Consider the following 9,700-nt stretch of genomic DNA (forward strand, 5'->3'; position numbering starts at 1 on the left):
CTGAAATCGTCAAACTCCTTTCCACCAGTGGGATTAAAACTTTGAACCTACGACTACAAATAAAGGCTCATAAACAAAATTTTTAATGTCAGTAGAGCCTACTGAAGGCTCTACTGACATTAAGAAAGGCTCTACTGACATTAAGGCTCTACTGACATTAAGAAAGCGCATTTCAAGAGTGGAAGTTTGGTGAACTTGAGGGACCTTTCACTTTGTGTGGGGCTTTTTTATTTTGGGGTTTTCCCCTTATTTATACCCTAAACCTACTATTTATTTAGTGTCCGATTTAACTGAACTGTGGGTGCACATCTCAGGTCCTTCTGAGCTAACCTCACTGCTGAGCTAAAAAGATGTGGAGGAAAGGTGCTTTATAGTCTCACACGCCGATCAAGAAACAATGAAAACAGTCTCTTCACATGGTCTGTCCGCACCCACTAGGCTGCAGGATCTGGGCCTATTACTGGAAGTGAGAAGAGGGCTAATATTTTCAGAAATGCCTGTGTGACTGACTTCAGAGTATTGCTGGGCAGAGAACAGTGGTTCTCTTTTGAGGAAAACTCAGAAATTCTAAATTTGGAAGAAAATCTGAAAGTTTCAAAATTCTCACAGAACAAAATTACTGTTCGCTACCTAACTCTACTGGGATCCCCGGCTTTTGGGGCAGTCTGTTTGGGGGGCTGTCCAGCAGCTGGGTATCCTGGAAGCCCAGATGCTGAAGAGCCGTGAGTCTTGTCGTCTAGGTTTTCAGATAGGCTGCTAAGGAGCCAGGCAAACGAGCTGATAGGAAACTAGGCAGATTTCTGCAAGCCAGGGTTCTGCCTGATTTCTGGTGCAATTTTTGGCAAAATCAACATGATCCCAAATTGGCAAATTCCAACAGAAAAAAATGTTTAACTGAAATGTTTCTGACCAGCTCTACTTAGGTGCCTAAGTCCCATGGGACTTAGGTTCCTACAACACTTAGGCATTTTTGAAATTTTTACCTATAATGTTTAACATATGCACAAAAAGCAAACATTTTTGTAAGCTACACTTAGAAAGTCCAGTGCCAGAAATGAGACTGCTACAGCTAACATTAAGGATGGTGTATAAAAGTCACTTCACGTTATGCCAAACAAATGCTATTCCAGGGATTGGCAACCTTTGGCATGTGGGAAGAGTGAGTGGGGGGGAATGGGGAGCTGCAATAATCTATACCCGTAGAACCACACTTTTGGCTGTAAAAATGCATCTACCCTAGTATATAGTATAGTATAGTGGTATAGCCAGGGCCGGCTCTGGCTTGTTTGCCGCCCCAGGAAAAAAAGCCTCCCGCCGCCGCTCCCCCGCCAGGGGAGGGCGCCAAGCCCGCCACGGCTCCGCTGGCGGCCGGAGCGCCGGGAGGAGGGCGCAGAGCCCTGCCAGGGCCCCGCTCTCCCTGACCGGCCGGAGTGCTGGGCGGAGGGCGGAGAGCCCTGCCAGGGCCCCGCTCTCCCTGACCGGCCGGAGCGCAGGGAGGAGGGCGGAGAGCCCAGCCAGGGCTCCGCTCTCCCCAGCGGCCGGTGCGCAGGGAGGAGGGTGGGGAGCCCAGCTGTGGTCCCGCTCTCCCTGACTGGCCGGAGTGCTTAGAGGAGGGCAAAGAGCCCGGTCAGGGCTCCGCTCTCCCCAGCGGCCAGAGCGCCGGGGAAGGGTGGCGAGCCCGCTGCGGCTCCGCTCTCCCCGGCGGCCGGAGCGCCGCGGGGAGGGCGGCGAGCCCAGTCGCGGCCCTGCTCTCGGGCCGGAGCACCATGCCGCCCCCGTCCAGGTGCCGCCCCAAGCACATGCTTGGTGGGCTGGTGCCTGGAGCCGGCCCTGGGTATAGCTATACCAGCAAAGTGCTTTGTCACAGCCTTGCTTAACCCATCTGGCTTCAGGCTAGCTGCTGCGGTAACTTGGCCCTCCAGCTAAGTCATTGAAAAAAAAGTCCACCCCTCCGCTTCCAGGGTATCCTAAGTCCCAAACTAACACAAAAAGTCATCCGGCCCAGTCTCAAGCTGAGCACAGCCCCTCGTTCCTAAGGGCCTGTTTTCTCTCCTCAGTCCCTCCCTACTCTCTATCAAACAGCAACTCCCAGGATTTCCTATCTGGAGTTTTTCTTCTCTTTCACTTTGATTCTCAACAGGCTTCCATTTTCTCTCTCGCCACCCCTGTTTAAGCCACATGACCATGTGACTTTGCTCAGTTTCTCTACCTGGGATGGCAAGCTAAGTGTGTTACAGGGGGGACTGGATGGACCATCTCTCTAGGCCAGTCACCCTGGGTCATGCTCCTACAGGAGACCTGACCTTAGGCACTTGGCATCAGCCAATAAGTTTATGCAGGGCTGGCGTTAGACTCGTTGGGGCCCAGGGCAGAAACTAAGAAGCGGGACCCCTCCCCACCTCCCTTACCTGCTCACACATTGGAGTTCTGAAACCCAAGTCCTGCTGCACAGGGGCGCCTGTGGTGTGGGGTCTCAGGCAATTACCCTGCTTACTCCCATATATTTTTATTCTAAGAATATTTTAAGATGCTGTGTGTTCAGTAATGGCTGCACTTTAAAATAAGAAATCATAGAAAAAATATTATAGTCTTTGAACACATATATACAAGGAGGCAGAGTTAAGGCCGGGTATTCAAGCTTAATTTTCAAATTTTTTGGCTGGTGAGTACCTAGCTATGTCTCCTTAACTTTGTCTTTATATAATTTGTTTCCATGATACTTTTATGATTACATCAGTTTTCTTTCTCCTTACTAGGTGAAAGCATATATGCAAAGGAGAGGGGTCCTTGTCAGAGGTCAGCTATGTTTAATGCAGTTTCAGATACTGGGTCACTTAACCTTTCCCAATCTGAAAACAAGACTCTGTTACTAGGACTTTGAAAACAAGCTGAAAGTCATGTGCATGCATTTATGGGAGTCAGACACTGTACAATTCTCAGTAAACTTGTGAATGGCATGTTATATATGTTTCAAAATAACTTGCAAGTTTCTAGTTTTCTTTAATTATGTGATCCTATTGATAACAAAAAATCTTTGGATAATTCATGTTAATTTCCTATCTTATAGGCCACATTAAGAACATACAGGGTTCACTTATTCCATGTAGGATGAATTTCTATGAATTCAGTGAGCTTACTAATGTGGAAAAGTATGTTACATTGACAACAAAAAAATGAAGCTTATTTAAAACCGATTCCCTTAGGTCAGTACTACATACCGCATAAGTCACAGAGGCCCCAATTCAGGAAAGCATCTCTGTTCAGCAAACCACGTGTTTAATTTTAAGCACATGGTCTAAATCTCATTGAAGTCAAGCATGTGCTGAAGTGCGTTGCTGAATAAGGCTAGACTTCAGCATGTACTTACATCCTGAATTGGGGCCAGAGGACATTTTACTGATTACATAAAAAGACATTATATGACCTGTTGCACCATTGAAAAAAAGAAAGGGACTTTCTTTTAAAATGTATGGCCCTGGATATGTATAGAAATATATTATAGATGGGGTTAAGAACGGTTGCTGCAGGTGATATGCAAATTATACAAAGAGAAAAGAAGGTACAGAATGTGCATGGTATCAGGGCTGCAGTTACTCATGCACACTTAACTTATCTGGAATGTAGCAATTGTTATTTGATGAAATTCTCCAAGCATGAGTAATTGCCACAGTAACGCTCTTAAAGTCTTGCTTACACATTTCAGGAGAATCGGTTCCATGAAGCGTTCACTTTGGATTCCTAATGGCAAGCAGAATCTTTCGTTTGTACTGAACAGATGTGTGTGTGTGTGCGCGTGCGCATGCAAGCAAAATCTAACATTAACATAAAGTTCAGTTTGAGCAATTAAATACTCACAAGCCAGGAAATTCAAAAACCTAAGGGCAAATGGAGTTGCTCCAGATATACACCATTATAACTGAAAGCAGCATTTGGTCCACAAGCTTAGTTGGCCATGTTCATCCTTTATATTTTCTGGTGTAGGGATCACCAACAGGCTGAAATAGCACAGAAATCAGACAACTAGCTAATATGCACACAGTTGGCTTTGTTATCAGGGATTTATCAGTAGATCTTACCACACAAACATGCTTGATAGAATTACAAAAGTACTGCATGAAGGGAAAGTGGAAGATGTAACATATTTGTATTTTAGCAAAGCCTTTGATACATTGTCGCATGAAATCTTACTTTCAAAATGACTTCAAATTGAGGTGAACAGGAACACGTGCATGAACTAAAAACTGGCAGAAAGGACATAAGCAAAGGGTAAAAGCAAACAGCAAATTTTGGCATAAGGAAGTTGTGTGTAGGGCAGGATCTGCAATAGGATGAGTCTTATTTAACATCTTCATTCATGGTCTTGAAGAGTGAATAAATAAACAGCATTGTGATGTGTTGGAGGTTCAGCCAGACTGGCATGGGGGTCTGTTACTGCTGACTCTGTAACCCTGGGTGCATCTGTGCAGCTTTGGTTCAGAACCCTGCCACCAGCAGCCTGCTCACAGCGCAATGGCCTCACCCTGACATCCATCAGCTTGGTTACTCCTTGCAGGGTGACACCAACAGCCCTTCCATCTCCCCGGAGGGTCCAGTCCCTCTCACTGGATACTCACAGGTGTTATTATGTTTGCTACCTCCAAAGAGACAGAGCACACACCAGCCTACCAGTTCAATGGAAGACTTCACCCTTTAATACGCAGCACTGAGATGGTTTTGTCATAAAACAAGAATAGGTTTATTAACAAAGAACAGCTATTGAAGTGATAAGTAAGAATAGAAGACACAGGTAGGGCTACAAGTAAAACAAAACTCGCTTTCCAGTGACTAAAACTTAACTTCAGCAAGGTACAAACTTTGTCTAAGCAGATTTCTCACCTAGAGTCAGTTCTAGCTACTCTTCAGGCCAAGAGGATCCACTTTTCATTAGCTCAAAGTGCACTGTTCCCCTTTGTCCCCTAGGTGAGTGATAACTAACAGGTTCTCTCCCCTTCTTTTTATAGTTCAGTAAATCTTTGAAATGTATTTTTGAAAAGTAAGCCCAGACAAAGTTCCTCTTCCCTGCTGCTTTTTTTTCAGAGTGCAGGCCCCAACCCCCTTGCCTTTTTGATTAGCTTGATCGCTTTTTGTTTGCCTTAGATGTAAATGTTCTTCTGTTGTACTTTGCGTGAAAAACTTGACCCTGGCAGACTGGCAAACCCACATTCCTTTGTCTAGTACAAGATTGTTTATCTGCTCTACTTTGATTGCTTGGTCTAAACATATTTCCTGAGCATATTTCCAACACACATCTATACTTCTTTATGCACTGCCCTTATATGTATCATGCAATAATATTAATGACCTGCATGTTACCAATTTGCATGATATCTTGCATGACACCATAGATTATGACAACAGTGTGTTGGGGGAATGAGTCTGTCAGGCCTGATCTGAATTATGGTATTGTGTGTCCTCTGCCAGTTGGCCTTGAGGGACTCCTTGGGTCACACGCATGTTAATACAATCTGCAGATTATACTAAATTTAAAAAGGTTTTTAACACCAGTAAGTGGAGCAAGAGAGATTAGAATTAGAAACGTGGGTCAAAAATAACAAAATAATCTGTCTGCACTTGTCTCCATAAATCTGTGGCAGTCAGAGACATTCAGCTGTGCCTTCCAGGATTGGGCCCAAGAGGACCAGAGCTCTTTACAATCTTGAACACCTGGGATTTTATAATCCCCTTTCTGGGTTGTGTCCCAGCTGTGCTCACTGCTTTATGCTACTCTTTCCCTCCTCTCCTCCCTGGTATCGGGTCTGGCAGGGGACTTGGCTTATCCTGGGTATGAATTACACACCACAACCCATGACCCTTAGGTGCCATCCCAGCAGCCAGGGATGGCCCAGCGACAGAGCCATCTTGTTCATGTCCCATTTTCCCATAGAAACAACCCAGATGCAAAGGGCCAGGAAAAGAATGGGCATTAGGCACCTAAATACATAGAGGATTTGGGCCATACTCTTGCCATCGTAGTATCCAAATGCCTCGTCTTAGTGGCTTTTTTGTAATGAGATTGTAAGCTTCCTGGGGCAGAGACTTGAACATTTTGGGGCACTGTAAAAGAACAGAAAATAATAGTAATATTATTAGTAACCTGCCCTCTGGTTAATAGCGACAAAGAGCTGGATTGTGATTGGCCTCCATGGAGGGCAGCAGCAGATGAAGGGTCTTTGTGTCTTCTGGCTGGCTCATGACGAAGTGCAATATCCCTGCCTTGAAGATCTTGGAGTTTAATTATAAACAAGACATAAGTATTTGCAAACAACTTAAAACACTGCATGATGGCAGCATGTTTCCAAGTAATGTTCAGAGAAGTTTGCTTATTGTGGCTTATCAGGTAGCTGTCAGGAACCAGATCAATTTGCTCACAAAAATAAATGACGATGGGCTTCAGTGACACTTTGGCGATGGAACTTTAATTTTTCAGTATGCATGTTACCCATAATTTTTAAGTATGAACTTTTGGGAAAACAACTTAAAACAATGACAGCGAGATAAAAATTTGATGAGATTTTCAACAAATACGTAGAGTAATATCTACACACATACTGAGAAGACAATGAAATATAGAACCATCTTCCAGGGCTCAGTGTTCTGTAGAATAATTCCCCCTATTTGTTCAGATCTAACTACCCTGTTTCCCCGAAAATAAGACATCCTCCGAAAATAAGGCCTACTTACAGTTTTGCCTCTCGTTGTAATATAAGGCATCCCCCCGATAATAAGACCTCCCCGATAATAAGGCATCCACCGATAATAAGGCATTTTTCATTTCTGAAAAATAAGACATCCCCTGAAAATAAGACCTAGCGCATCTTTGGGAGCAAAAATTAATATAAGACACTGTCTTATTTTCGGGGAAACAGGGTATGAGTCTCCAAGCAACAGCAGTTCTCTTTTAACACAGTCCCAGTTTGCTGGCCTGAAGTAAACACAGATGACTTTGACCTCCATTTCTTTACCCCAAACTACTGCAAATGAAGGATAGTGATAGCTTTTACATAAATTAATATGTTTCATACACAATGTTATTTCTAAAATATTTCAAATAAAGCTAGGTGGATACTGCAAATTTTAAATGAATTCACTAAGTGTATTGCTTTGTGTGTACCATTTATTCAGTCTAGTTTTACTGACATGAAGGTTTGTAGAACGCGAATTTCAACATTGCAGGTGTGAGTATTTATACATTTGCACATATGAGTTTTTACACCAGAAGTGTTTGCATGCTCATCCAGAAGTAATATCATGTGACATATTGGACCAATCACAACTAACCACCATAGCTTAATTATTAAATACCTAAAACTAATAAAGGCCTATTCATTTACAGTCCAAAGAGTTAAAATCTGCACACACAAAAAGAAAAAAATGACAAATAATTGTGAATAACAGATAAATCTGAGGAAACTCCATCTCTGCACAGCAACTCCATGAGCAAACTAATTTCTCCAAATAAATATTTATTGAGAATTATTTGCTCAGCTTTAGTTTTAGTGCATGTTCAGACAAACCCGAGCCTACATACCAACTGAAAATCAGTATTGTGCTCATGAACGCCTCTGGGTAGCACTGTATATTAACACTACCTGCAATACAAAAGAGAGGTATTTAATTATATTAGTTTCATATATCCACTAACATGGTCCAATTAGAAATAAATACCTGAGAGAGACAAGGTAGGTGAGGTAATATCTTTTACTGGATCTACTTCTGTTGGTGGAAGGTACACGCTTTCAAACTACACTGAGCTCTTCTTCAGCTCCTTCCACCAACAGAAGTTTATACTTTCTACCAATAGTAGTTGGTCCAATAAAAAAAATCTCATGCACCTTGTCTTCTCATTTCCTGGGACCAACATGGCTACCACTGCAAACAAGTAAATACCTGTAAATTTTTGAGACCCAAGAGAAGAATACAAACAAATATAAGTTTCAGGAAAATGTCACCCATACATATTTTTCATATCACAAAACATTTGTTGCACATATTCTTGTATTTAATCGGCACACTGATATGTTTAAAATCAACTATGGTAATTCACTCATATTATTATATGAGTTCAATAATGTGTTAAAGAAAATAAACAAGGGCAAACAAATCCAATTACATTGGGTAAATAGACAATACATATATAAATGCAACAACTCTGAAATGAAGCTTGTCAGGCACTTTAGCAAGTAAAAGGATATTTTTGGTGTATTCAGACAAGCAGTTTCAGCTTTACACTTGTGATCAATTGTAGCCACCACTCATTAAGGTTGAAGCATACATTTCAAATGAGAAATTGGCACAGAATGAATACATCTAACTGATGGAAAAGGAAAAGGAATAAAATTCAATGAATACATAACCTGTTTTTCCGCTAAATGCATTTTAATTACATTTTGCAGATGGTGTTTTGATCTTTTTTGCTACTGCATGTGAAATTAATCTTTGACTGGTGGAAAGGCAGGAAGAGTTTGCTATATTTACATATTAAATAGTATTAGTTGGTTTAAGCAAAGTAAAATAAATTCTGCTATTTGTGAGAAGCACTGTATTCCCAGTGAAGGTTTATACCATTTAATTTCTAGACTAGAATATATATAAGTGACAACATTCTTTTGGAAATGTAAGAGTGTGTGTGTGTGTGCGCGCGCATGTGTGCGTGCGCGTGCAAATCAGTTCCCTCCACCCACATTCTAAACTTAATAAATATAATCGGTGTAGGAAGGAATCCAATTCTTGTTCCTCCAAGTTTGAATCCTAAGCTGTGCTAAAAATGACCATGTCTCCCTCCATTGTAAAGTACAATGGAACCAGCTCTGATATGTATAAAAGCAACATTCCAGCAAACGCATTCATAAAAAATGTGAAACTTCTTTTTCCATTACCTATTTCTAAGCAATGGTTTGACTTATTGTGCTGGACATAGCTGATCAAGAGGAATGCATAGATCTTCCTTTGAGATGTAGGCAACAGAGACAGTCCAGTGCATTTGGCAAAATATTTTGGTTTAAGTAGTTCAAAGAATACTTTCTTCTTCAAAGTCAAATTTCACCACCACCGGCCGGGTCATGTTCCACTTCTTGCTTCGATCCTTATCCTCGATGAATTCCTGGTAAGGATCTTTCTTTGAAATGGCTTTCTTGGAGCGAACATAACCAAAAAAGACAGTTAATGCCAGGAAAGAGTAAAACAACATGACAAAGAGTATGAAGAAATAGGCATTGTCATATGGTTTGTGTTTTGGCTCATTTTTCGCTGTAGCATTTTTCTCTGTGTCCAGGTTTCCTTCCAGAACTTGCAAAATGCACTGTAAGATGAGAGACGCTAAAGCTGTTTGGTTCATGCTGTTGCTTTTCTCAGGAATTAAAAAGCATGTCTTAAGACACTGAAGGCAGCTAAGTGACTTGTGGCCTGATCCATCCTTCATTAAAGTCAATGGAAGTTTTCCATTTGCTTTCCTGGGAGTTGGATCAGCCCCTTCTTAACCATATCCTATTTTGGTAAGGTATGTTGTTAAGCACTTATTGGGTCTCAGTCACCTGATAAAGAGGCATTTGGCAGATAAGCCTCCATCCATTGTGAAGTCTATTAATAATAAAAATAGAACAATAATGTGATGCAATTTAAGTGACTGCTTAATGTTCGGGGAAATGACTTTAGGTCACTGAGT

General features: G+C 41.9%; 1 long non-coding RNA gene across 1 annotated transcript; it reads right to left on the reverse strand.

Moving 5' to 3' along the window:
• Window positions 1-7,139: 7,139 nt before the first annotated feature.
• Window positions 7,140-9,470, reverse strand: LOC117883431. Its single transcript, XR_004647258.1, has 2 exons — window positions 8,916-9,470; window positions 7,140-7,628 (listed from the first exon to the last, which is right to left on the reverse strand). It is a non-coding gene; the product is annotated as an uncharacterized LOC117883431 (long non-coding RNA).
• Window positions 9,471-9,700: the final 230 nt, after the last annotated feature.

Source organism: Trachemys scripta, chromosome 9, assembly GCF_013100865.1.
Source record: "Trachemys scripta elegans isolate TJP31775 chromosome 9, CAS_Tse_1.0, whole genome shotgun sequence".
NCBI classification, from domain to species: Eukaryota; Metazoa; Chordata; order Testudines; family Emydidae; genus Trachemys; species Trachemys scripta.